Here is a 26960-nt window from a genome sequence, read left to right as displayed (position 1 = left end):
TGGAGGACATCCAGCCAGAGAAGAAAACACAAACGAGCTGAAAATAGTTTTGGATTGGTTCCTGGTGAATGAAATGTGAACTTAAGAGATAGAGTTAAGCATAAGCATGACAAGGGAAGTTTTGGCCATTGTAAATGTAAAATTAAGCATCTTCTCTGAATTTTGGACAATAAGTGCCCTTCGGAAAAAATGTTTAGATTAGAATCTCTACAGTGTGGAAACAGGCCCTTCAGCCCAACGAATCCACACTGGCCCTCCGAAGAGAAACCCACCCCTCTATATTTACCCCTGACTAACACTGTGGGCAATTTAGCATGTCTAATTCACCTGCACATCTTTGGATTGTGGGAAGAAACCCACACAAAATGTGCAAACTCCACACAGAGAGTGGCAGGAATTGAACCCAGGTGCTGTGAGGCAGCAGTGCTAACCACTGAGCCACCGTGCCGTTGATATTGTCTTTAGTTTGTTTATTACAGAGAAAGTCTTAAAACCTGAAACCTTGTTTTATCATTGTTATGGTCATTCATTGAATGTTCAAACTTTTTAAAAATTTGTCAGACTCTATAGGTATCATAACATCACATAAGCACCAGGTCTCCTGCTAACATCATCAAACAGACATGTAAATCTAGGTACAAAAAATGACTACCTGTTTTATAAATAATCAATAGAGTAATTTCAAACTAAGGCTTCCATCTATCCATCTGTCACCCTACTCCTTTAATTCAATGTTGATTAGGTAATTTAATTAAACTGAATAGAAGTTCCGACATAGGAAAAGCTATGGACATTAACTTCTGATAGGAACCTCTCTTCCTTCAGAAAGCAAAAACTACATTTAAATAGCACCTTTCATGTCATTCAGCTGGCATGAAGCACATGAAGTATCCTCACTATTGTAATATAGGAAATGCGGTAGCCAGCTTTTGCACAGAAAGCTCCCATAAAAATTGACTTATTGCACAAATAATTTGCTTTTTTAGTGATTCCAATTAAGCAATAAATATTGGTTAGGACATTCAGTTGACCTCCTATGCTCTTTTAAACAGTGACAAGGAATATTTTATCCCAATTTGGGAGGACAGATGGCATTTCATTTGAAAAATGACACAACCTAACACTGCCGAGATTTTGTCCTGAAATTTCAAGAGTGGGGACTTCAACCCATGGCCTTCCAACTCAGATGGGAGAGTGTAATGAAGCATTGACTGGCCCCATGTTGTATTTCCAATTTAGACTTGTGCCCACTGAACTGGCTTGGAGTTCAAGTTCAGGACCTTCTTCCTTAATGTTCAAACTTGAACAGGAAAGTAATTCTACGAGCGTGTGGCGAGAATCAGAGATGAATTGAACTGCTTGACCTTGAACTAACAATAACCACTCCAAACCCTTGCTTGACCCTGTCTCATTTAAAATGCATTTTTGTTCCAACACTTTCTGCTTTCAGCACGCCCTGGAACGATTTATGTGCATATGTGATGTTCATTGGTGCTCATAATTTTCCCTGCACTAACATTGACCTCATTTCCAGCTTTAGAATAATTCAGCCACAGGCAATTCCTGAGGATTAAGCACAGTAAAGGTACTCTGTAAAGCAGAGTATATGTGTAGGTGGATAGTTATTGTGAGTTGCTAAGAATTCTATGCTCTAACATGCTATGAAATAAGGTATTGTGCAAAGAGAAAAAGGCTTGCTTTTTATCTGCAATGTATTCATGGCAATTACATGGAAATAAAACTTGGTTTCACTCTAGTCTACCACTGCTTACAAAGTCAGTTCCAACAGCCTCTGCAATTGCCAAGGCCAAGATTAGTGATTTATGCAGTAGAGTACTTATTCTCGACATTGTATGTTATCTGGGGAAAACAGAATCATGTGAATATAAATTCTGAAGCAGACGCAGTCCAAGAAGTGTTGGACAGCAAGTGTCCCATTGTTTCTTTTAAATATATTTCACATTACATAGTTGATTTCCTTTTGCTTTGTTTAACTTCATTTTAAATTATATTTAAGACATTCTTGATAATACTTGTAATTGCTTGTTTGACTCCTGAATACCTTCATATCTGAATGGGTCTTGTACAACATGAGAAAATAACTTGTCTTTGGTTTTGAGGATTGGTAGAAAAGTAAGTGTAAGTTAATATATTAAATACATTAAAATCATAGACCAAGTTAATAGCAATTATCGCTAAGAACGATTTTCTTTGTTCTCTGAAGTTTCTAATTGAATGGTTAGCTGAAATTCCTGTGGTGTTCAAGAACTTTGATGCTTCATGTCTATTGAAGGCTCATGTTTCTAATGCTCAAATTCAAACCAAGGTTTTATGAGTTTGAGGAGCGGCTGGGTTCTCCACAGTGTAAGTGGATAGTTGAATGCTTCCTGAATCACAGTATGCAGAAAAAAATTAACCCCTGGCCAGACAGAGATGTATAAGTGGGAGGCCATCTGAAAACGCAGGAAGAGACACACAGCACAGGAATCCACAGGAATCCATGGCACTGTCATACCAACATCCAACAGTAAATACCAGTGTGAGTTACAACAAGTCCAGTCCCTATCCTGGCACTGTAAGTCAAATGGATGCATGGGACAGGAGGTAAAATATAGAAGCACAATAATAATTGTGAATTCAATAGTCAAGGGAACAGACATACAGTATTCTACATCTGACTTGAGACCCTGACCCTATGTTTTCTCCCAAGTGGCCAAGAAAGGACTATCATGAAAAGCTTAAAAATGTGTTGCTGGAAAAGCGCAGCAGGTCAGGCAGCATCAAAGGAGAAGGAGAATCGACATTTCGGGCATAAGCCCTTCTTCAGGAATCTTCATGAAAAGGTCCAGAACATGCTACCAGGGGATAAAGAAGAGCAGAAGTCACGGTCCAGGTTAGAACCAACAAAAAAGGATGGATGATGATGGAGATTCTGCAGCCAGAGTGTGCAGAATAAGTATGGAAGTTGAAAAACAGGATTGCATTGACAGTAACCTTTGAATTCTTCCCAGTGCGGCATAATAATGAGAACTGAAACAGGAGAATCTGCCAAGTCCATGTGCGGCTAAAGATATAAAATAGGAGTGAAGTCCTCACATTTTTGGGCACTGGGGCTACTACTGTGGAGCATTGAGATCTGTTCAAGACCGTCTTATGCATTTGAAGGTGAACAGGGAGATGCAAGAACTATGGAATACTGAGAATGGGAGACTCCAAGTCTCCGATATTGAATGGAATTATTATCATGTCAAAGGAAGAGAAGGAGGGAAATATCTGAAATGTGTTCAGGGCGCTTTTCTTGACGATAACGTTCACCCTACCCATTGAGAAAGAGGACATTGATTCTTGAAGTGGGTCAAGTGGGAAATGGCACAGTGAGAGGACATCTCAGGAAAGGCAATTATAATACCAAGTAGGGAAGGACAAGGAGCTGTCTTGAATAAAAATAGCTATGTTGCAAGACAACTAACTTCAGAGTACTGAAGCGCCAGACAAAGCAAAGCCTAAGATTGATCAGCACAAATATAATAGAGCAATGATTAGCCATAAAGGAGAAGAAGTTCAGGAAACACCTGAGAACGTTCTTATAAGGGAGGTATGGAGGACAAACAGAGTGCACAAGAGGACGAAAGAGTTCCAGAGAAAGATAAAACAAGAAAAAGGCAGCCTATGGCAGAAGTCAGTCTGATGAAGGGCTTTTGCCCGAAACATTGACTTTCCTGCTCCTTGGATGCTGCCTGACCTGCTGTGCTTTTCCAGCACCTCTCTGATTTCCAGCATCGGCAGTCGTAACTTTTGCCTGAAGATACAGGAGATCAGGCTGAACTGGATTGTCCAAACTTTGACATTAATAAGGGCATAATGATTTCAGAAAGTGTATAGATGAGGCTTACCAGAATGGTTCCAAAGATGAGGGACTGCATTTCCCCAGATAGATTGGAAAAGGTAGATTGTTCTTAGAGCAGAGAAGGTGAAGGGGAGCTTTGATAGAGGTGTTTAAAATCATGAAAGCTTTCAAGGGAATCATTAAAGAGAACTTGTTTCCAATGGCTGAAAAGTAGCAGATTTAAGGTAACTAGCAACTAAGATATCAAGAAATGAAATGTACTGATAATGATTGGTTATGGTTTGATTGCACAGCTTAATTTGAATGATTAATATCAGTTAAACAATAATCTTCGAAGTGGAATGGATAAATACTTGAAGGAGGTTTTTTAAAATATTTAGGGATATGAAGAAACAGCAGGGTAGGGAAAGTAACCAGATTGCTCTTCAAGAGAATCAGCGCAGACCCGAGGGGCTGAATGACCTCCCATCTGAGCTGAATGGTTCCTTATTTGACAATGCTTTTGGTCATCTAATATCACTTGATGAGGCTTATTCTCAAATATTCTTTGATTAACCTGCCCCGAGATGTTTTAAGATGCTTCATAAATGCAGTTTATGGTCATAACTATGCAGGATATCAATCAACCGTTCATAATATAGTCAGGAATTCGTGAGTGTGAACAAACAGAGCATTTCCACAGGCTTAACAGCTTAAGCTATTAAATGAATATTTCTGATTTTAAAGGTTAAATTAAGGCAGGCATATGTGTAATTATTTTTCAGAGCTAAGGGACTAACATGGTGCAGCTGTGCTTTTATCAACATCAAGGCCCCAGTTACATTCTACAATAGGAAACAGCGCCCTGAAAGCTAATGCTTTTTCAAATGAGAAATAAAAAAGTCTGTTCCAAAAAAAATAATGCATGAAGCAAAGATTCCAAATAGATCTCTTAGCTCTTCGCAATATCCCTATTCAATAATGCAACATTAATTAAAGAAAAATGAAGAAATTCGCAACCTGGGATGCCTTTGAGAATGGTATTGTCTAAACTACAATAAGTGACTTCTGCCAAAAAGTAATACTTTTAAGCCCACCAGGACTATCCTGCACCATGACATACAATGCTATTTAGCATTACTGAAGCCCTGAACAAACAATGCTAAAATACCTTAAGACACTTTACAGCAGTGCTTATTAAAACAATATTGGCTCTGATTCTTATCAGCGAACATGAGGGTAGATGACCAAAATTGTAATCAAGGAGAGAAAATTCGAAATATTTCGGGAGGAAGTTCCATTGTTTACACTCTAGTCAGTTGCAAACACAAACACCAATACTGGAGTAATGAGAATCTGGGATAACCGAAGGATTAGATTTGGATGATTATTATGCTTCTAGAATTTATCCTGTGCAGCTCAGAACGATGGATGTATCAGAATATTTTAATAAGATCCACACGGCCTTCCCTGGAGCTCTGAGCAGTTTCCTATTTTCTGTTACACGCAGAATTCACATACTCAGTAGGTTTATTTATAACTTTTCAAAACTTTGAGGCTTTTTTTTATTAATGAGTGAGATTGTCATTCCTATTACAGGTCCAATTGTCATTCTCACTGCCATCATTCCAGTTCCAAATTTTAATTTTACTCATTTGGTTCCTCATTTACTTTAACTTGTTTGAATATTGAAAAAAGTTGGGAATGTTGCCAAAGCATTTCAGCTTGCATTCTTCAAGACAAATACAAACACAATGCCAATTTTAAATGATCACAATATTTTACACTATAGAAGAAGAGGGTGCTGATTAGTTGACAAAAGGACTCTGATTGTCCCATGTCAGCTATTATAGAGTCATGGAGTCATACAGGATGGAAAAAAATCCTTTGGTCTAACCAGTCCATGCCGAACATAATCCCAAACTAAACTATATTCATATCCCATATGCCATATCCCTTTCTTGTTCATGTACTTATCCAAATGTCTTTCAAATGTTATAATTGTACTCACATCCACCACTTCCTCACGAGACCAAACCTCAGTGTAAAATATTTGCCCCTCATGTTATTGTTAGATATGATTCAATGATGGGATAATACTTGCTGAACAATCCTGAGTGCGCTAATTGCTACATTGACATTTTAAGATAAAAAGCTTGCGACATGGCTCATTTATCTCAACTAGAAGTGACATATTTTCATACCCAAAGAGCCTATATTCTCAGTAAACAAATAGAATATGCCTTGTGCCTTTTTTTTTATTAACTGGATAATAGCACACCTATATTTTCCTGTTTCATTCTCCAAGGCAATGTTTTGTCTGTGTCTCTACTGTGGTATGGAACTGTGATGAAGAATCTACATGCTTATGCAGAGTTGGACAGGCAGAATTAGAGATGATAGCTTTTTCTGGATTGACACAACCACAATAGCCCAAAATGGTCTTCTTTTGTGTTGCTAATCATTTTTGTACTTGTATAGAGGCAACATCATCTCCCTATTTAAAGTTTTGATGCAGCTGTATTTGTGAGGTGTGTGCAAATATAACAGATTATAAATAGTCAAAGGTGATTAATGCAGAACTCTGAATCGAGTGTTTTCTATATTAGCAGATGTAAGCTGCGTGTTGTTGGCTACGTATGCAGCAATTAGTTATTTAATATGAAAATGTCATCACACTTTCAGTGCTATTCAATTTTTTACAAGTTGCAACATTGGGCATCATTTTACCAGTTCATGGATGACAGATGAGGTAAAATAGCAGGAACCTCACTTGGGGCTGCCCCATCACTGGGGCTTCTGTCCAGCAGTGAGATTCTGTTCCGAGGAAGTAGCAAGCCAATTAGCATAATTACAGATCCAATTAAGGGCTACTTGATGGGTCTGCTGGCATTTCACTGACAGCAGGGTGGCAACTAAATGAAGGTGACCTCACTGCACCCAGAGTTGCGGGGGGGGGGGGGCGGGAAGCAGAGGTGTGAGCAAAAAAATGAAACACCCAGAGAGTGCTCAGAGAGAGTGCTCTCCTTGCTCCAGGTGTCGAATTCCTGAACTGTTGTATGAATTTACCTGGCACACCTGCAGGTTCTCCTCCATACTTCATACACAACCACCTCTCTAGCTATCAGAAGCAGCCAAATTCTGAGGCAGACCCACTGCTGACATCTGTGAATTCAGGATCCACTCTTCACTCTGATATAGGCCACTGAATTATAACAGCAATAAACAAAGCAATTGATGTGCACAGAGCAACTCAGTCATAAAAGTTAAACAGAACACATGCAATCGAAAGGTTATTACAGACATCAATCTTTTTAAAATACTCTGATGGGATTAAAATCAAAACTGCCTGAATCTCAGAGCTAGCACACACTGAATGAATTTTCAGAAGACTTTTAGTCAATGCTCGATTAAAAACAGAGCCCAAATTTCAGTCTGAAAGTTCTCCTGAGAAGCCTTTAGGGATAGTTTATTATAAAGAAGGTGTTATATAAATGTAGTTTGCTGTATAGCCATCATTTTTAATGTTACCAGTTGTTAAGTTATGGTGTTTTTCACAGAAGAAATATTTTTCACTTGATATCTTCCAGTCCTTTGTTTTTTCATTACACAAACAATTTGCTTACATATCTTTCCATCTCTCTCTCTTTTTCGCAGTCATTTCTGTTGCATTTTTTTTTTAACTATCTTTCTTTTTCCATCTCACTTCTTATCCCGCCTCTGTCTCTTTATGAAAAGAGCTTTCTTTGGCTGAGGTGACCAGAGTTAAGGAGTTTAAGAGAAAGTGCGGATACTGGAGAGTCAATGTCTAAAAGTGTGGTGCTGGAAAAGCGCAGCAGGCCAGGCAGCATCCGGAGAGCAGGAGCATCAATGTTTCGGGCATAAGCAGACTAAGATTTAGGAGTGAAACCTTTACTTATAGGCTGGCGAATCTATGGCCCAAATAGTTGCAGATGCTCAATCACTGAGTAACCTCAAGGCTGAGAGCAAGTTGGTTTTCAATGCTAAGAGAATTAAAGAATATGGACATGTAGATGGAATTGGGGTCAAAGATCAGGAACAATGGAACATGTTCAAGAAGCCATGTGGCATACTCTTTCAATTCCTTACATTCTGAGGCTCTCGCTGTTCACTGGTCCTTTATTTTACACCTTTCTGTCCATGTATTTTTCTCTCTCTCTCCTTTTTATGCCTCCACCTTCCTTTCTTTCCACACATTGGTTTGAACACCAAAGCCTCACGCAAATTATATTTTACTGGCATATGCACAATGAACAACCAAAGCAATTACATTTGGGAATACCGAGATCTCAGTACTTTCTTGAACAGATCACCAGGCAGACAGAATGGACCATGGACAACTGCAATGATCTTGAAGCTGGGGAGAGGTGCCTAGCCTGAACTATGGGAAAAGGATAACTTTGTTATTCGGAAGTTACAATGGAAGGTTCATGAGTTTTATCACAACTTTATTTTTTGAAAAAAATGTGTTCATTGTATAAAATATGCTAAATATGGAAACACAGACCCTGGTTTTCCATTAGTCTAGAGGCTTCTCACTCTCTATTGTAAATAGGAAGACTGTTCACCTACCCAACAGTGAATCAAAAAAATTGGTTTCAACCTGATGACTTCTGACATTGACATCTGGTCACATTTGCGCAAACCAGTTAGCAATCTGTTGCTCAATGAATTGCACTCTGCACACACACCCTGCTACCATGCCATCTTATCTCTCCTCCTTTCTGTTGTGCAATGCAGCAGTGTAAACACAACTTACAATGGGTTTCACTAACTTGTTTCCTTAAAAGTGTAATAATTTCTTCCACAGTCCTTGGTTTTAGGACAGTCTTTTGCCATATCCGACTACAATTGAAAAATTTTTTAAAAATTAAAATGTAGCTTTTAAAATACCGCATATCTAATAGATGCATTCTCCATAGCAACACCTCTACCAATCAGTGTACACTTGCCAACCAATTAGTAGTTCTTCGAATGCAGTATAAAATGTTGTTCCCTCTTTACAATAGTATTCTTGCGTATAGTCCTGATGATTGCATAACAAAAATCTTCAATAAAATGTACCTTTTCCAGCCATTTTTATCTTTCCATTTCTACTCTCCTGTTTTGTCATTTTTTTATTTTCTGAAAGCATTGACTCAATGCTGGGATATAGTTCCATGGGTGAGCATTGGGCACCATCAGGAAACTTATTTAAGTTTCCATGGATTAGATGTGTGCCAGGACAACAAATATTTGGCAGGCAATTTCATTGTGTGGGCCTAATGTCAAAGCTTAGTCTCCTTCTATATCCATACACAACAACATCAACCTGCGGAGTCATCAATACACATTTCAAAATAAATGTCTAAAAGATCTCCAATGCCTCTCTGTTTGGAAATTTGGTGAAATCTACAAAGGAATTTACTAAGCATTGGCATTTTTGGAAGGGTTTTGCAGTCTTTCAGCAAATTTATGGCAGGTATATTGGGATTGAATCCTGAACTCCTTTAGCTTCCTGCCTATCTATTACAGAAACAAATATCCATCCACCTATCATTCCCCTGCAAAGAAAATTTGTTGCAATGTGGTTATAGACAAAATAGTTGAATCAGTACATTACATTCAACAAACCTTCCTGAGGAGAAAGCAAATATGCGCATTGTTTATCAGACAAGCATTATCAGATACAGCTAACAAGTCAAAATTCATACTTTCATACATCTAATACCCAAGAATTGGCCACCAGTGAATGCCAATCATCACAGCACAAACCATTTATAGATAAGGTGCAGAGATTTATACCGACTATAAAATAGCACTGCATAAAGAAGGAGAATGTGATAAGTATTCACACAAATTCTCCAGACAATACAACCTGGAAGGTCAACTATATTGAAGATATTTTTGTGCTGAAATCTGCCCATTGTAATGACAGGAAAGATATGACTGACAGTAAAGAAAAGGTAAAAGGTGTTCATCAGGATCAAAAATAATGCTGTGCGTAAGTCAACAATCCTGACTTATGTCCACCAAGCTGAAAATTTTCCAACACTTTCTGTCTCATTTTCTCCATCGCAAAATAACTACGGAACAATAAAGTGCCAGCCAGCCTGAACCCTGTATGCTCCCATTATTTTCCCAGTCAATATGTTCTTCCCATTGGGATGTAGTATATTAAAGCACATGGACCAAACCCTGAATTGAAATTTGTTGAACTTACTCAATGTCAAGAGATACAAATGGAAGACAATTGAGATGTTGGCTTTTATTTCAAAGGGAATAGAATATAAAAATAGAGAGGTCTTGCTAAAATTATACATGGCTGTAGTCAGACACAAGCTGGAATATTGTGAACAGTTTTGGTCTCCTTTACTAAGATATGCTTGCATTGGTGTCAGTCCAGAGAAGGTTGAGAGGGACTGTTTTATGAGGAGAGTTTGAGTAGGTTGTGTTTATACCCATTGGAATTCAGAAAAATGAGAGGTGAACTTATTGGAATAAACAAGATTCTAAAGCAGCCTGATAGGGTTATTGTAGAAAGATTGTTCCCCCTTTTGGAAGACTCTAAGACCAGAGGGCAAAATCCCAGATTAAGGGGTCACTCATTTAGGATAAAGATGAGGAGGAATTTCTTCTCTCAGAGGGCAGTGAATCTATGGATTTCTAAAAACAGGAGGCTGTCAAGGATAGGTCATTAAGTATATTAAAGATCGACTCATATAGATTTTTAACCAAAAAGGGAATCAAAGGTTATGGGGATAAAGCATGACATTGGAGTCGAGGATTACTAGATCAGCCATGATCTCATATGAATGGTGGAGTAGACCTAATGGGCTGAATGGCCCACTTTTGATGTTACAGCTTATGGTCTTATGCATCACAGTACACACACTATCATTTACATATATAAGAAAGGGCAGATTCAGCCACTCTGCCTAGTTAAACTCCACAAAATTTGTGAGGAGGCCCAAACCATGCACCAATAGACACCAAATGCTGTCTACGCTATTTATGCTTTGTGTAGGAAACGCAATAGAGTTAATCTTGTAGAATACAGGTAATCATGTATCCAATAAGATTCATCCTCAAAGAAATTATTGGTTGCAGCCACTTAGAGGTCACAACAAAGATTGGAACATTTTGATAGGTTGGAAAAGTATTCAGATAATCAATTACCTGATTTTGTAGATAATGTAAAACAGCAGAAACACAGATAATCTTGTGGAAGCAAGAACAGGAGTCACTGGGCAATGGGAGAACTGGTCAAACCACTGTTTGACAGCTAGGGAAGTGAATGTGAAGAGAATTACTCTGTTTGGAAATGCAGTGTATTCTCCACAATGGATTGCTGGCACTACCATTGGCGGATTGCAGAAGCCAGGCTCCATGCGAGACATGAATGCAGAAGAAGACAGTACATTATAAGGTAAGACTCCCCACTAGTACCATACACCAGGTAGGCAACCCAAGGACTGATGCCATGAAGCGCTACTTGTTAACTGGCTGCGTGTTTACCAAACCCTGCCTGTCATCCCAGCCGCGTTGTTCACCTAAATAAGCTTGCAGCTCTGGCATTCTATTCCAAAACACATTCACACTTCATTCAGTAAGATGCAATGTGCAGCTGAAAGCCTTATTACATTTGCATTTCTTTGTGCTATCTCCATGTTGCATGTTGACTTCGACCGTCCTTGCTGTAAAACACCATCCTGCTGATCCTCAGGAAATGGAGCTAGTTGTACTCAATTCCTTGCTGACCAATGGGCTAGATTTCTGTAGACATGTTCTCCAGTTTGCTGGACTTTTTGGCAGACCTTCTTTCATCTGTTGCCTCAATCAGACACATTTTACAGGGTCTGACTATGTATGTGCATCGATGCAATGAAGTTTTACAACAGGACTTACAGCTTGCTTCAGACTAGGCCAAAGGGAGTCTGACAACAACACAGGCCAGTTTAGCTCCAGAAAGAGGCAGGAATGCTGTGTGGGCCCACAAGAAAACTTGAGGTCTCCTCTGACCTGGACTGGACTTAACTCCAACTTGATCTTACTTAAAACTCATCCCCAAAATTTACATGGAAATAAAAAGTTGCCCAATGTCCTGCTGCTTTGAATCACTCTATATCTTTTTCATTGCTGTTCCAGGTGACAACTGGAATGGCAGCACTTACACAAGGCATTGAAATGCCCCAAGACTGAAATTTAGACCAGGCACTGCATTTGGCTTTCTTCTCATTGCGTTACACTTTGTAATTCCAGCCAATCAGTGAAACTCAGACTAACCTATCCAGCAGATAGCTAAACCGCAAGAATATGAGCATGTTCTGTGATTTTACCTCAATATTTCCAAAACCAGTCTTTTTTTAAGTTGAAAAGAGAAGGCTTAATAATTCAAACTATTTCCTGTTTGTTTAATTAATTGTAGGATCAAACAATTTTATTTACAATCGAATTGTTTTCACATAAAGGACTCCGTTTGATTCTTATTAAGTAGGAGCAGGCTGCTGAGGGCAGCTGTCATCTAAGCTTGAGGGCAGCTATTAGATGTAACTCATCAAGTTGGATAAAATATATTGTTAAATGATTTCCCTAGTCTTACCCACAAGAGACAAATGATATGTCAATCAGTCTTTTTTTCATGTTAAAGTCTCCCAGCTGATCTTGATTCACTGCCATGTTTATAAACAGAGCAGTGAAAACAATCCTACTAAACTGACCTTTGTCAGCTTCATTCTCCAAATGTCCAGCAGCATCAAAGAAGTGAGGAGGTAAAGAGAGATGAATAGGCATGGTCAATGCAGGAAGGATGTTCCTGATCGTGGGGGAATCTGAAGTGGGGATGATAGAGTCAAAGTCTAAGCAAAGGGGGTAAACCATTTGAGACTGAGATGAGAAGAAATTTCTTCACCCAGAAAGTGGTGAGCCTGTGGAATTTTCTACCACCGAAAGCAATCAAGCCCCAAAAATGTGCGATTTCAAAAGGAATTGGATATAGCACTTGGGCCTAAAGGGAGCAAAAGATATGGGGGAATCTTCTGGTAAGACGGCGATGGAGTAGGACAGTGGAACAAGAGCTCCTCCACTCCACCTGTTCCTTTTCTTCTTCGTTTTTTAGTTTCTCCCTCTCTCCTCCCTTCTCTCGGACTCAGAAACCCAGCCCCAACTTCCAAAGCTGGGTCGGAGGAGATGACAGGGGCTCGAGCAGGGACACCAGCAGCCAGAGGCCAGAGCACGGTCACTTGCAGCCCAAAGCAGGAATGGGGAGATTGGCCAAACGTGGAATGTGGTGGCAGCCAGCAGTCAGACCACATTGCGGCTCCCTGCACACATCTGTTGTGGAGAGTCTTTGGAGGGACACTGTTATGTTTGTCATTTTAACTGTACTTCTTGTTTTTCTGACTTGACAGTCATACTTTTCCTTCATCTTTCTATTCTGTAACTAAGGATTGTACAAAGGAACCTTTGTACCCAAGATAGTGCTGTAAGTGGTGACTTATAAACTTTTCATTGCACTCATTTGAGTACATGGGTGGCATGGTGGCTCAGTGGTCAGCACTGCTGCTTCACAGCACCAGAGTCCCAGGTTCAGTTCCAGTCTTGGGTGACTGTCTGTGCAGAGTTTGCACATTCTCCGTGTGGGTTTCCTCTGGATGCTTTGGTTTCCTCCCAGAGTCCAAAGATGTGCAGGTCAGGTGAATTGGCCATGCTAAATTGCCTGTAGTGTTAGGTACATTCGTCAGAGGGAAATGGGTTTGGGTGGATTACTCTTTTGGAGGGTTGGTGTGGACTTGTTGGGCTGAAGGGCCTGTATTCACCCTGTAGGGAATTTAATCTAATTAAAGCCAATTCAAAAACAAGGAAGAGGCCATTGATTTGGATGATCAGCCAGGATCATATTGAATGGCAGAGCAGACTCAAAGGGCCGAATGACAGTCTCATTTTCCTATGTTTCAAATTGTAACATTGCTGAATCTTAAAAAGGTGTTTGGGAATTTAAAAAGCTTAACAAAATTGCTTAAGTATGGAAGACAGTCAGAAAATCCTGTGGAGAACAGCAAAGCGACAGAACATGCAGCAGATTGCGCCTGAGCTTAAAAAAACAAGTCTTTTGCTGCACCACCTCTGCATGACTAAGTATGGGGAAAGGGGGCAGGGAGTGGAATTCCATCATCGGCTGTCATGGACTTTGCTGGAGTACAGCTTGATGAAGCAAATAAGTATAAAACTTAGTGAAAATGTGTGGTCAGGCTGGCAGGAGATGTTAAAATAGAACTCCAGCATTGAGACTCAACACCACACCTAGGACAGCACTCTTCCAACCATTTTTCCAATCAATGCAACTCCCATTTACCCTAATTCATTGCTTTACTGACTGTGATGATATTCTGGCTTTAAGAGGTGTAAATTTTGTCCTTTTTTTTTAAAATGAAGAGAGGTTGAGACAGTGGTACCAAGCAGTCCGTTCCAAGCCAATAAAGTAAACAGCTTGTGAGGGCATTGGGTTTTTTTTAATTGGAACAATAGAAGCAGTCTGAATGGGTGGAATCAGGTTCCACACAGAACCAGGGTTTTAGTTTAGGTTTCAGCAGTTGCTGGGGTTTTGAAGCTGCCAGACATCTCTCCCTGCGACAGCAAAACATTTGAGTTCTCTCTCTCTGCCAGAATTTTCTTGTGTTGTTCTTTCCTCCTGGACTGGAGAAACATTGCACATGAGCCAATCTATTTTACAGAATTTGCCTTTGTCAAGCGTTGGTTATGGGATGTTACTATATTGGAACAATTTCAGGTTTGTAGTTAAATTATCTATTATTCTGTTAAATTTTCCAATAGAGTTAAAGTTAGATCAATTCTTATTTCTTTGGTTTGTATTTTAACTGTGGAATAGGTATAAAGTGTACTTTGCTTAAAGCTGAATAGTGTAACCTTTACCCTTGCCTTTAAAAAAGGAAAAGTTAGGGTCCAGGCTATCTTCTTGATATATTTGAAGGGGGTCTGATCTCGTCCATAACATGAGGGTAGCATGGTGTTTCAGTGCCTCATAACACCAGGGACCCGGGTTCGATTCCAGCCTTGGGCGACTGTCTTTGTGGAGTTTGCACATTCTTCCCATGTGGGTTTCCTCAGGGTTCTCCAGTTTCCTCCCACAGCCGAAAGATGCGCAGGTTAGGTGAAATGGCCATGCCAAATTGCCCATAGTGTTCAGGGATGTGTAGGTTAGGTGCATTAATTGGGGTAAACATAGAGTAATGGGTTAGGGGAATGGGTCTGGGTGGGTTACTCTTCAAAGGGTTGGTGTGGACTTGTTGGACCTAATGGTCTGTCTCCACACTGTAGGGATTCTATGATAAATATAGTTTAAACTAACTCTCCACAGGTTGTTAAGAAACAACATATTTGTAAATTTCCAGCTCCATTTTGATTGGACGTGGGTTAATTCACAAAAAAGCTGTCCAGGATTTGGGACAAAAATGCAAAAAACTACAAATTTAAGTTAAGTAGCCTTAAGGATATCAGTGTCAAAACATGTGGCGCTGAACAAGCACAGCCAGTCAGGCAGCATCCAAGGAGCAGGAGAGTCAACGTTTTGAGCATAAGCCCTTCATCAATGTTAGCATAGCTGTGCTTTTCCAGCACCACACTGTTGACTCTGGTCTCCAGCATCTGCAGTCCTCACTTTCTCCTTAAGGATAGCAGTGTTGAGAAGTGAAAGCATTCATACAAATATAATTGCTCCCTGATAGATTAGATTAGATTACTTACAGTGTGAAAACAGGCCCTTTGGCCCAACAAGTCCACACCGCCCCGCCAAAGCGCAACCCACCCATACCCCTACATTTACCCCTTACCTAACACTACGGGCAATTTAGCATGGCCAATTCACCTGACCTGCACATCTTTAGACTGTGGGAGGAAACTGGAGAATCCGGAGGAAACCCACGCAGACACGGGGAGAAAGTGCAAACTCCACACAGTCATTTGCCTGAGGCGGGAATTGAACCCGGATCTCAGGCGCTACGAGGCAGCAGTGCTAACCACTGTGCCACCGTGCCGCCCACATAGATAAACATTTAGTCAGTAAAGGATTCAAGGGTTATAAAGATAAGGCAAGAAAGTGGAATATAGGATTATCAGATCAGTCATAACCTCATTGAAAGTCAGAACAGAACTGATGGGCTGAATGGCCATCTTCTGCCCCTACATTCTATGGTCTTATGATCTTGTAACGTTGTTCCTTCAAGAACTCTGCACCAATCTGTGATTATCTGTGATAATAAAATTGTTCACTTGCTCATCACTAATATGCCTCACACTGAAACAAAGAACATACTGGCTAGAGAAAGTGAGGGCTGCAGATGCTGGAGATCAGAGCTGAAAATGTGTTGCTGGAAAAGCGCAGCAGGTCAGGCAGCATCCAAGGAACAGGAGAATCGACGTTTCGGGCATAAGCCCTTCAGGAATCCTGAAGAAGGGCTTATGCCCAAAACGTCGATTCTCCTGTTCCTTGGATGCTGCCTGACCTGCTGCGCTTTTCCAGCAACACATTTTCAGCAACATACTGGCTATACCTACAATTTTGTAGTAAGCCAGTCTACCACCAAAGCACAGCCTCTCCAGGAAGGACATTTCAAAACATGGCAGACTGTGACTGTGAGATGTACAAGTCAAATAACATTTCTCCAGTCACACTGACAAAAATAGCCAAATTCAAATTGAATTGAATACGTAGAAATTATGCACTGAGACAAACATTTGCTACAGCACCTTCTAAAGATATGTTTCCCAATAGCAAAGCTAATTTCTGTTATGTCGGAAATGCAGTTAGCATGAAATCAGTAACTGCATTCAGACAAACCATAAGGATAGGTGCTATGAAATGGAAAGTTCACAATGTTGGCTGAGAGGTTGTCTGAAGTTGAGCTTCACACACCTATGACAGAGTGGAGAAAATTTAAATCTGTGACTTCCAGTGGTTAGTACTGTGCAAATAGAAAGAGAGATTTTATATTTTCCAACACTAACATTTTGAATGAGCATGAAAAATGTGCAGGAGAAAAACAAAAGAGTTGACACCCTTGACTGTACGCATTTCAGAAGGGGTCACCTACACTTTCGAGGATTTTGTGTCTGTTCTGCGCTCAGAAGCTCTCAGCTGTCAGATCAATAAAGGGACAACTTGAGCTGTTTTACTTTGGTCTTCATGCAAGAACCAAGGTGATCTCTAGCAACAGAGCAAAAGCACCAGAAGCAGTGACAGTTGGTTGCTCACAGTCCTGCAGCTCCACAGGAAAAGGTGATTCAGCAGACAGGTGCAGTTCACAGGAGGCAGAACCTGTTAAAAAGAATATGCAGGTAGAGGATAAACCTCCTCAACACATGGGAACAGTAACTTCTCAAGAAGGCTCAGGGTCTTAAGTTACATTTGTTAGATTGGCACCTGTTGGTCCGGTGGCCATACTTTACCATCTACAACACCTCCAGCTTCAATGTTTGTGCCTTTGGATCTTTCCAGGACTTCACCAGAGACAATTGGAGGATCGTACGGTAGCTGGCGCACAAATGCATTTGAGAGGCAAATGATGGCTTGTCTGCCAGAACCAGAAGTTACGTACACTTTTCCTGTGATGGTGCCAGTCAGAATGACTGGGCACTCAGGGTTGCAGTTCTCGCTAGCTTGGCACAAATACAGGGCATCATTGATTTCTGCAATTGAAGCAATCTCTCATCTCCCAGGAGTACTCATCAACCACATGAACTCCAGCTCCATCAATGTACAATGGTAAAGGGATCTTTATAGAAGTGTGTGCAAAATTCATGGCCATATAGTCCTGAAGCAACTCATCCTCCCTTCACAACTAACAGCACACCTATCAAGTATTTGCTCAGGGCCAAGAGGTACCTGTTGAAAAGGTGGATGACACCCATGAAGAACCTAATCAATGAGACCACAAGAGAAAAAGTGAAAACAATTCAAAAAGCCAGATGCACCATTGGGCAAGACATGAATATGCTGAGGATGCTTTACAGGTCAAAAGGATGCATCTTTTAGGGGCGGCATAGTGGCTCAGTGGTTAGCACTGCTGCCTCCCAGCACCAGAGTCCCAAGTTCGATTCCAGCCTCGGGTGACTGTCTGTGTGAAGTTTGCACATTCTCCCTGTGTCTGCATGGGTTTCCTCCGGGTGCTCCGGTTTCCTCCCACATTCCAACAATGTGCAGGTCAGGTCAAATTGGCCATGCTAAATTGTCCATAGTGTAAGGTGTATAAGTCAGAGGAGGGGGGGGGTGGGTTACTCTTCGGAGGGTCGGTGTGGACTTGTTGGGCCAAAGGGCCTATTTCCACACTGTAGGGAATCTAATCTAATCTAATCTTGAGGCATCCTTCAGTAGGGAGCAGTCAGGGTCTCCAAAATGGCCATAGGGCACTGCCCTCTGCACCAAATTGCAAGGGAATTTGGTTGGGCCCAAAGGAGGAAGAAGGTCCAGAGCATAGCGCCTCTTCAAATAATTGTGAGGAGGAGTTAGAATATGATGCACCAAAACCACCAGCACCAATGTTCATCGCTGGACAGGATTCTTAGAATACTGTCGCTAATGCAAGATGCATTTTACCTCCCCAGTCCACTCATCTGACAACACGTGGAAAAATGACGTTTGCCATGCCGCAGCCATGCTATGACATAAAGACAAAGCCATCCTAGAAACAACTGCACATTTTTCCCAGCCCACTGGTGCTCAGCGTTATTTATTTATTAATCATTAATTAAGAGTCAAACGCCAGATGCAAACGAAAGTAGGGAAGCCAACATAAATGGGAAGAAATAGTATTTATGTGGCTGCAAGACCAAACAGCAACTTACCAGTCATTGCGTAACTTTGCAAAGTGATATTCTTGTGCATTCAGAGATCTGCATTCTTCTTCCCAACACTTCTGCATAATGCAACTCCTGTAGCTTGAGCAGAGTACAAAGTAGGATGGTCTGACCACTGAATTGCTCTCGGCTGACTTCCTTGGGGGTTTCAGGCCCTTGAGGGGCCAATGGCTACTCTGCCTGTACAAGAGCAGACCCAGCCCTATGAACACAAGGCAGCATCTGAGGCACTGACACGCCAAGGAAAATTGGGTGTGAAATGGAAGTGCTTTGAGCACAGCTCACATTTCCCTGTTATATTTCACCATCATTCTTCTGGTGGCCCAAATGCCCTTGCCTGCGAGCAATGAGAGTGGGGATATTTTGTTGCTGTGGTAAAATAAAAGGTCACTGCTATCAGCCATTCTGTTTAAGATGATTGTCAGAATGTGCAAGCAATGTGTGAAGGTCAACATGAACTTGTCTATAACATTTCACGAACATGAAGATGACTCATCTATGTGCACAACAAAGGCCTGAAACATCATGCCACTCATAAGGAAGATGGATTCTTTCAATATCTATACATACTGTGGGTGAACAAACTGCCAGTTACCACATATGCTTTGCTGCTGCTTTAAGACTATTCTGTTTATTGAGGTGAGCAGAGCTTTAAGCATCCTGCATCGTCCAACCCTGACTCCCCCTATCTGTAACCCCTACTCATGCTCATTTGTGATGTGGGAGTCTTTAGATGAAACCCAACAATTTGCCTTATCAGAGAAGTGTGAGTGTTTGAGCTGGTACAGGCCTGTATAATGGTGTACCGTCACAGGGAAATGATCTCTTCAGGCACTGCCCTCATCTTCCTGGGCCATCTCCTCAGAGACACTTAAAGGCCCTTTTAAGTGATTAAAGATACGAGTTTGAACTGTCAAGCTAATGACACTTTAAGTGATCATTACGCACATACCCTATATTTCACTGGCTGCTGGCACCAAATTAACATGAGTGAGTATTGCATGCCATGAGGCTGTCAGACATTTAATTCTGTGTTCTGAGCCAAGCAGGCTGAGATTTCATTGTTGGCTGGCACCTCCCCCTCAGCAGCTATCAATGGCAAGATGGCTAGCAGGCTACCCCCAGTTCTCTGTCCCTCATTTTTTGTGGTGTCTTCTCCAAAAGGGGAAAGGAGAGTCCTATGAGAGAGAGAGAGTAATATGAATACAGTGAACAAATGAAGAAGATATTTGTTGATCGTGATAATATGAGATATGCCATTGTATAAGGAGTGTTAATCGTGGATGTGTCCATAAAAAAGCACCTAGATAGGAGAGGGATGGGTGTACCTGCAGCATAAGAGTGGGGTGATGTGGTGGAGTAGGTTTGAGAAGGCAGAATGAGAGGGTTGAAGTAATACACACTACAGGATGCAGTTGGATGTGCCATTGTCCTTATCATTGCCATCCTGCTTAGATCATTAAATCACTTTCATCCTTGAATCCATGAGTCTGGCATGACACTCTATCTACTGGCCTCATGGACAATCTAAGGCTCACCTTCTTGATTTCACCTGCAGGCTTCTTCCTCCCATCAGTGAGGAACATTATTTCCCAGTAAATCATTACAGGAGCACATCCAGAGAAGTATCATCAAAATGAAATGCAGTCTTCCAATGATTGTGAACTCCATTCTGCCAAGTCAATGTTTTCTGCACCTTACTGCAGGTCCATTATTGAAGTCTCCCTTCAAATACTAGAGTTGATGATAATCATCATCTTACCCCTCACATTAATTTGCCAGGAAATCTTAAAATGATATGTCAGTGCAGTATTGTGTCTATGATGCCACTCTATGAAGAAACAGTAACACTGCTAGTATGTTGGAGGCAGATCATGGAAAGAGTATTTGACTGTTATTTGAAAAGGAAAGATGTTCAGGATTATAGGGAGAAAGCAGGTAAATATCATTAAGTGAAATGATTATTTAAAGAGCTGATGGACTGTATGGACTCTTTTAGCATTTTAATAATACTATAATTCTATGAATACTTCTCCATTTTCTGCAATTTGTGGATTACCTCAAAAAGGCCAGATCATGCCCTCTCTGAGTATGTTGCAAAGCTCATATTCATCCAGTTGTACAATCATAACTTTGTTTCCATGTCATAAAATTATTAGTCTGATAAACAAGAATAATGTCCAATCATATCATGAAGATGTATATATTTTCTAATTTATTTTTCTGGAAATTTCCCATCAGAAATGCTGAAACAAAAATTTAATGTTCATCTATACAGGTTAACAAATTAAATATCTAAGTTATATCAAGAAACTCATAAATATACAATCAGTGACCTTTAAACAGCATGTTTTAAAATATTTAAATCAATACTTATCTGTCAATATTATATTTTCTATCATACATTCTAACGCCTATTCTTCCCACACCCATTTACTTTTTTTGGAGGAAAGCTGGAATTGAAATTATCAATATAATTTCACTTCACTGTTGACCTTTCAAGTGAAGTCTTCACTGAGGTACATCAATTCCATCAAAACTCAGCAACAATAGGAAATCTGAATGTAAAAGTCATGTCAGATCAATACAAATGACTGCATATTAGATTGCATTCACAAAGTAGTCTCATTATCAACCCACTAATATCAAGCAATTGCTTCAGATCATGAAATGCTACTCACAAATTTTAACCGCTATAAGGAATAAATTTGTGTCGGATACAGTGTTAAAATATTAAAAATCTGAATCTGACCCTATACTATCCACTTCAATGAAGTGGGAGTGGGGGGAGAGTTGGGGAAAGACAAGAAACCAAATCATGGCACTCATTGGCAATTTAAATTTTATCAGGTTATGAGTGTATAACAATATTATATTAAATTTAATCTGGACCAGAAAGGCTTCCTACATCTTGGAAAACTCAAAGATTAAATGGAGCCAGAACTTGTTGCATCCAATCTACCTGATTAACCCACTCCATGATCAGACATTACCAAATCACCACTCACCCCAACCCTTCACTGTTGTAATGTTTGGTTAATTACATTGTTTCATTTTAATGTCTTTATTTAAGGTTTAGAATAAACAGATGTTGGCTATTAATTGTCTGCACACATGTACACTGAGCACACATGGCACTGGCAGGTGGAAGCTGCTGTGAGACTGAGTAGTCAATAAACTTCTATCACTGACTGGCTTGGATCTGGATTGGCAACTCATGCCACCAACATTCCAGTTCCCTCTTTCCCCACAATTCTTCTTATCCTCTCCTTGGGCCTCCAATCTTCCTCACACGGGCCTCCAATTTTACACGGTCTCTGATCTTATCACTTAATTTGCATTCATACTTCTAATATTCAACTACTAGTTACCCTGATCTGGCCTCTGATTTTTTGCTTCTGGTCAGTGATCTCCCCCAAATCCTGCTCCAGAACTGTATCTCTGCCTCTTCTGACTCAAAGCATTCCACCACCACGCATCTCTCATTGGCCCTCCCATCATCTCTCATCATCCTCCCCACTCACATACACTACCCCGCATCATCACCCCACCTCACACTTCATCACTCCCCATGCCCACCTCTCATCACCTACCCACCCAAACAATTTCCTACTCACTTCTGCCAATCCCAAACTGTGGCCTGATGTTGAAGGCCTAGTGACCTGTCAACCAGTCAACCTTGTAATCTGACTGGCTGTGTCCTGGAAATGGAAGCAGGAATACTAATTGACAGTCAGGCCCGCAGGAAACCTGTGCCACTGAGCTTCCTAAGGTCATAAAACACTGTGCTCCCACCTCTGCACCGTCTCCACCTCCAAATTCTGCCTGTCGACATCTAAACTCACCCCACATAGCCACCTAAACGTAAGTCTGCAAATACAATGTGACAGTTGAATTGGCAAAATTAAGTGGGAAATGTTGACACAGTCAATTAGAATTGCAATGCTATCATCAGGTGTCAACCAGACGTTGCAATAGCAGATAGCATTGGCTCGTTGCAAGAAGTTTCTGCGTTATTAACATTTATTTTAGACACAGGCGTTCTCGGTTTTGAAAATCAAATGGAGAGGCAGGAATCCATCAAATTCGATTTTGTTTTAAACGTCACGCAAGCTTTCATCAATGTTTGTTCCAAGGGACTTTAACAGCTTACAAACTCAAGATCGCTTCTTCTAGCAGTTGGTCTTCGATTGCAAAATACATCATTTCTCTCCTGTCGTTCACAGCACCACAGATAATTCGCATTCTCACAGCTAACCCATGTTCCAGGGGCTAGACCACCTAAACAAACCGCTTGAGAAGTTACGTTTGCTGGACCTAGAATTTTTTTTGCTACTGAATCTTTCTCAGGCATTTCTGGAGGATAACAACCCCACATGACCATTGCATTAAATAAAAGTAAAGCTTGCATGTTGCACTAATGCATATTTTTTTTAAAAAAAACCCTCAGGAGAACACCGAACAAGTAAATAACCTCCTCCCTTCCACTTACACCAAGCCACGTAGATATTCCCATCCGAGTCACGTAGAAGGATTTCATTCGACGTAACTCCGTGGCAGATCAGTGCGTGAACCAGAAGCGCGTGTTCATGGAAGTTTTACAATCATCTTTTTAACATACAAAATAGCCCGGCATAACACACTGGGTTGCTCACACAGAACAGACTGGCGAATGGAAATATCTTTTAAATGATTGACTAATACAGAACATAGAGACACACTGTCCACGCAACTGAACTGGGTAAGCAATTGGGTCATTAATAAATTACAGTCATGAAAATGATCAGATCTCGTCTCATTTCTAGATGTTCGAATCGACAACTGGCAGCTCACGTATCGTGTCCCCCTTATTAGGTTATCTCGTGGCTCCTTCCCTTGCAAGGTAGGTCTTGGGTGTGTCCTTAACAAATTAGTAAGCTCTGACAGCGGGTTCACTTAGAAATACAGTATATATGGACACATGGTGGTTCCTGTTGGAACGCCTCCAAAAGCACCCGCCCTAGTTCAGGCAACAGGCGAGCGCTGTCCCGGGTCCTGAAACCACCCAGCGTCTCATTCGCGGTCTCAGGCATCGTAATATCGCTGTCCAGGGTCCTGAAAACGAAACTCCCGGACCTACTACAGTCCAGGGTTCGGCCGTCCAATTGACTCTGTCCAGGGTCCTGAAACAGACCTCAGTCCAGCTCAGGTTCGGGCGTCAAACTAGCGCTGCACTGTAATCGCTGAACGTCAGTCCATCCCCAGGGTCAGGCATTATTCAAGCGTTTCACGGGGTCTGAGACCGCCCAGAATCAGCGGCTGCCCTCAGTGGCGATTCAATCCTCTATAATTAACACAGGCAAGAGGCTGACCCGCCCAAAGTCCCCCGAACACCATATAGGCAAGTTATACACCATCAATCCCCCATCCCTCCCCTCCCAAAAAAATCAGAATTTATATAGCTGGTAATTTAGCAATCGTAACACAAGAAGACACACGCACATCGGTCGGGAGCTTACTCACCAGGGACCCTCTGCTGCAAACAGTGTGAGAGGTGGAACTACTGCATAGTTTAAACAGGTTTCTCACCTGGTCTGGAAAAAAAAGATGCGGATGGCAGATTCCAACTTCTGCTTGCTTCGCCGGGAGTGAAGGCTAGAAATGAGAGAGAAAGGGTGTATTTGCAGTGGGATAGCACACTGTTGCTGCCTTGCTGTCGTCGCCGTTCAGTATGTGTGTATGTGTGAATGTAGCAAGTGTTAGTCTCCTCCTCTTCCCTCCCCGCTCTCTCTCTCTCTCTCTCTTTCTCTTTCTTCAATGGCAACAGCTCCAGTTCCCATCGAGCATGTCCGCCTTTGACGTCAGCGCTTTATATAGACCCTGGCTGAGGGACAAACATCAGACACTGGCTTTGAGTCATCAACAGCTGCTCTCAGGATTTCTGCCTTCCCCTCAGCATCATTATTCCAGTGTCTGTGCTGTCACGACAGTATCAGCTCTGTCGCCTCTAGGAGCACTTTCTCTGGAGAAATCACAGCAGTTCGACAAAGGAGGCTCAACAACTTCTCCAGCTTTGATCAAGGACTGATAGTGAAAGAACTAAAACTAATAGTTAAAAATATCCTAGCTTTTAAATATTTCCTGCAGATCCTGTTTTCCTTTCTCTCCCCGTGTGTGACGATCTAAATACAGTTTATTTGATGAACTCAGGACTTTATAACACTTTGAAGGTCCTAACAACTCGTTTCATAGGAATGTGCCTAAAGAATTTCGCAGTTGGAAAGGGCTGAGTAGAAATATTGTACCCCGAACGCCACTTACCTTAAAAGAAGCACTCGGACCTTATATGCATCAATTATATTCATGCATCTAACGTGTCCAGAATTTACGATAAATTGTTTGTTGATTGTTCTCTACACTAAGGAACCTTGCTTTAATTCTTTGTCTCACAAAAACCGTTAACTTTGCTCTGGTGTGGTTTCCAGCGTACAATGATGAGTAAGAAATGTAACTGTAATACTGTTGTGGGATATGACTTGCAATCCTAACTGAAAACTGGAGGGCTCAGTATGTGGGCACTGGGCAACGCTCCAAGTACCAACACAGAATTAATGACAGAAAAAGAAAACGCTGGAAACGTTCAGCAGGCGAGGTGGGGAGAGAAAGCGAATTAATTTTTCAAGTTCATGTCTCTTTCACAGGGATAAAGCGTTGTTCCACTCTACAGACGCTGCCTGACCTGTTGTACACTGACAGCTTTTTTTTTGGTCAGATTTCCAGCATACGCAGGTATTTCCATTCTGTAAACCGTCAACAAAACCATCTGTTCTGAAATGAACTGAACTCGCCAAATTGTACCAGTAATCTGTTCTTCTGCACTGCTAAATGCAACTCTATTTTGAAGCCAGGGTGGGGAAATAGTTGAGATATTTGCCCTGGTTAATTGTAAATCTTCAGTCACCTTTTCAGATTTGAAGGGATTGTGAGGTAATCCAAACTCTAGAGTAAACCAGGCGTTTATTATTGGCTCTCCTGTTACATTGAACATCTTTTTTTCAACAACAAACACCACTATGTGAGGAATCGACCGCCTCCGGGAAGTTAACTCGGACCTCACGCAAAGTTTGAGGTTTGTTGACAATTCACCGATTAAGATATGTCTTGGTCTGCAGGGAGTCCTCTCTGAGGCAGCTGAATGCAAACATTCTCAGGAAATGACGCAGTTCTCCATTTTTGGGAGAGCAAACACGCTATAAAACGGACGGACAGTTTTCCCATAAGCATTGTCAATATTTTATTTCAAATTGCAGTCAACAACCCTGCCTTTAGCTTCTGTAGATCACATCACGGCTCTGTCCACTGCCCTCTAACCCTTGAAGATCCTAACCCCACTGGGGAGAGGCTTCTGTGGAAATCCCAGATCTCACCAGCGGCTCTATGTTTGTCCATTCATTAGGATTACACGGTACCAAATGTATTGTTTCAATAGGGGACATCAGAACAAACGGTTTGGCAATGATCATTCATAACGATGTGAGTACCGAGGCAAAGATTCATCATGCATAATGGACAGACGCGTTTAATCCACTCCAGGTTCCGAGACCATCATTTTGAAAGCTTTCAGCTCACACACAATGACAGAGTCATACAGTAACACAGTAAGCAGCGTCCTAACGTCTTTCTGCCAAAATATAATGGAGATCCATTCAGTTGTCAGACCTTTCCATTGCCTCTATGTATGTAAATAGTGTCCTGCATAAATAAGAAATGCCCCTTTTTTTGCTATTGCAGTGAATGTCATATTCCCTTGTTTGTTTTTTCTTGATATGTAAAGACTGCACAAAATTGATTTAGTATCTGTGTATTTACTCAAAGGTTTATTATGAATAAAGTATATTTTGCAATACAAACACAGTAAGCAGAAACCTTATCGTTGTATATTTTTAATATACTCAGTGCCACAAAGAGAGCTCTAACTATTCAAAAACTGCAGTTATAATCAGCTCACTGGCTTCCTAAAGATAAACTTTATAAAATTAAAATTTAAAATATATAAATTGTTTTAAATTACTGCCTTCCTCCTGTTCACCTTATTGTTCCTCCCTCTCATTCTCCCTTTTGATATTTTGTTTAAACATTTACTTAAATGCTATCTTCCTTGTAACTTTTTACTTAAATCTTGACATTGTGACACGATTTCACTTCTATACTGCTCTGATCCCACAACTCAGTTGAGACAACCACCTTGACTTTCAAAATTGATTTTGTTCATTCATCTGATAAG

General features: G+C 40.9%; 1 protein-coding gene across 2 annotated transcripts in view; it reads right to left on the bottom strand.

Annotated features, from left to right (window-relative positions):
* The window catches only part of snap25a (synaptosome associated protein 25a), a 131660-nt gene extending 107188 nt beyond the window's left edge, over positions 1 to 24472 (bottom strand). Inside the window, exon 1 of one of the 2 annotated variants that reach the window (XM_043696619.2) lies at positions 24266 to 24472. The gene's annotated coding sequence lies outside the window, so the exon portion shown is untranslated. The remainder of the gene's footprint in view (positions 1 to 24265) is intronic. The other variant, XM_043696618.2, reaches the window with a different exon arrangement.
* Positions 24473 to 26960: the final 2488 nt, after the last annotated feature.

This window comes from Chiloscyllium plagiosum, unplaced genomic scaffold (assembly GCF_037043375.1).
Source record: "Chiloscyllium plagiosum isolate Xiang-an unplaced genomic scaffold, Cpla_swu_hap1 HiC_scaffold_10, whole genome shotgun sequence".
NCBI classification, from domain to species: Eukaryota; Metazoa; Chordata; class Chondrichthyes; order Orectolobiformes; family Hemiscylliidae; genus Chiloscyllium; species Chiloscyllium plagiosum.
The sequence above is the reverse complement of the archived record's forward strand: the minus strand, read 5'-3'. Positions and strand labels throughout refer to the sequence as shown.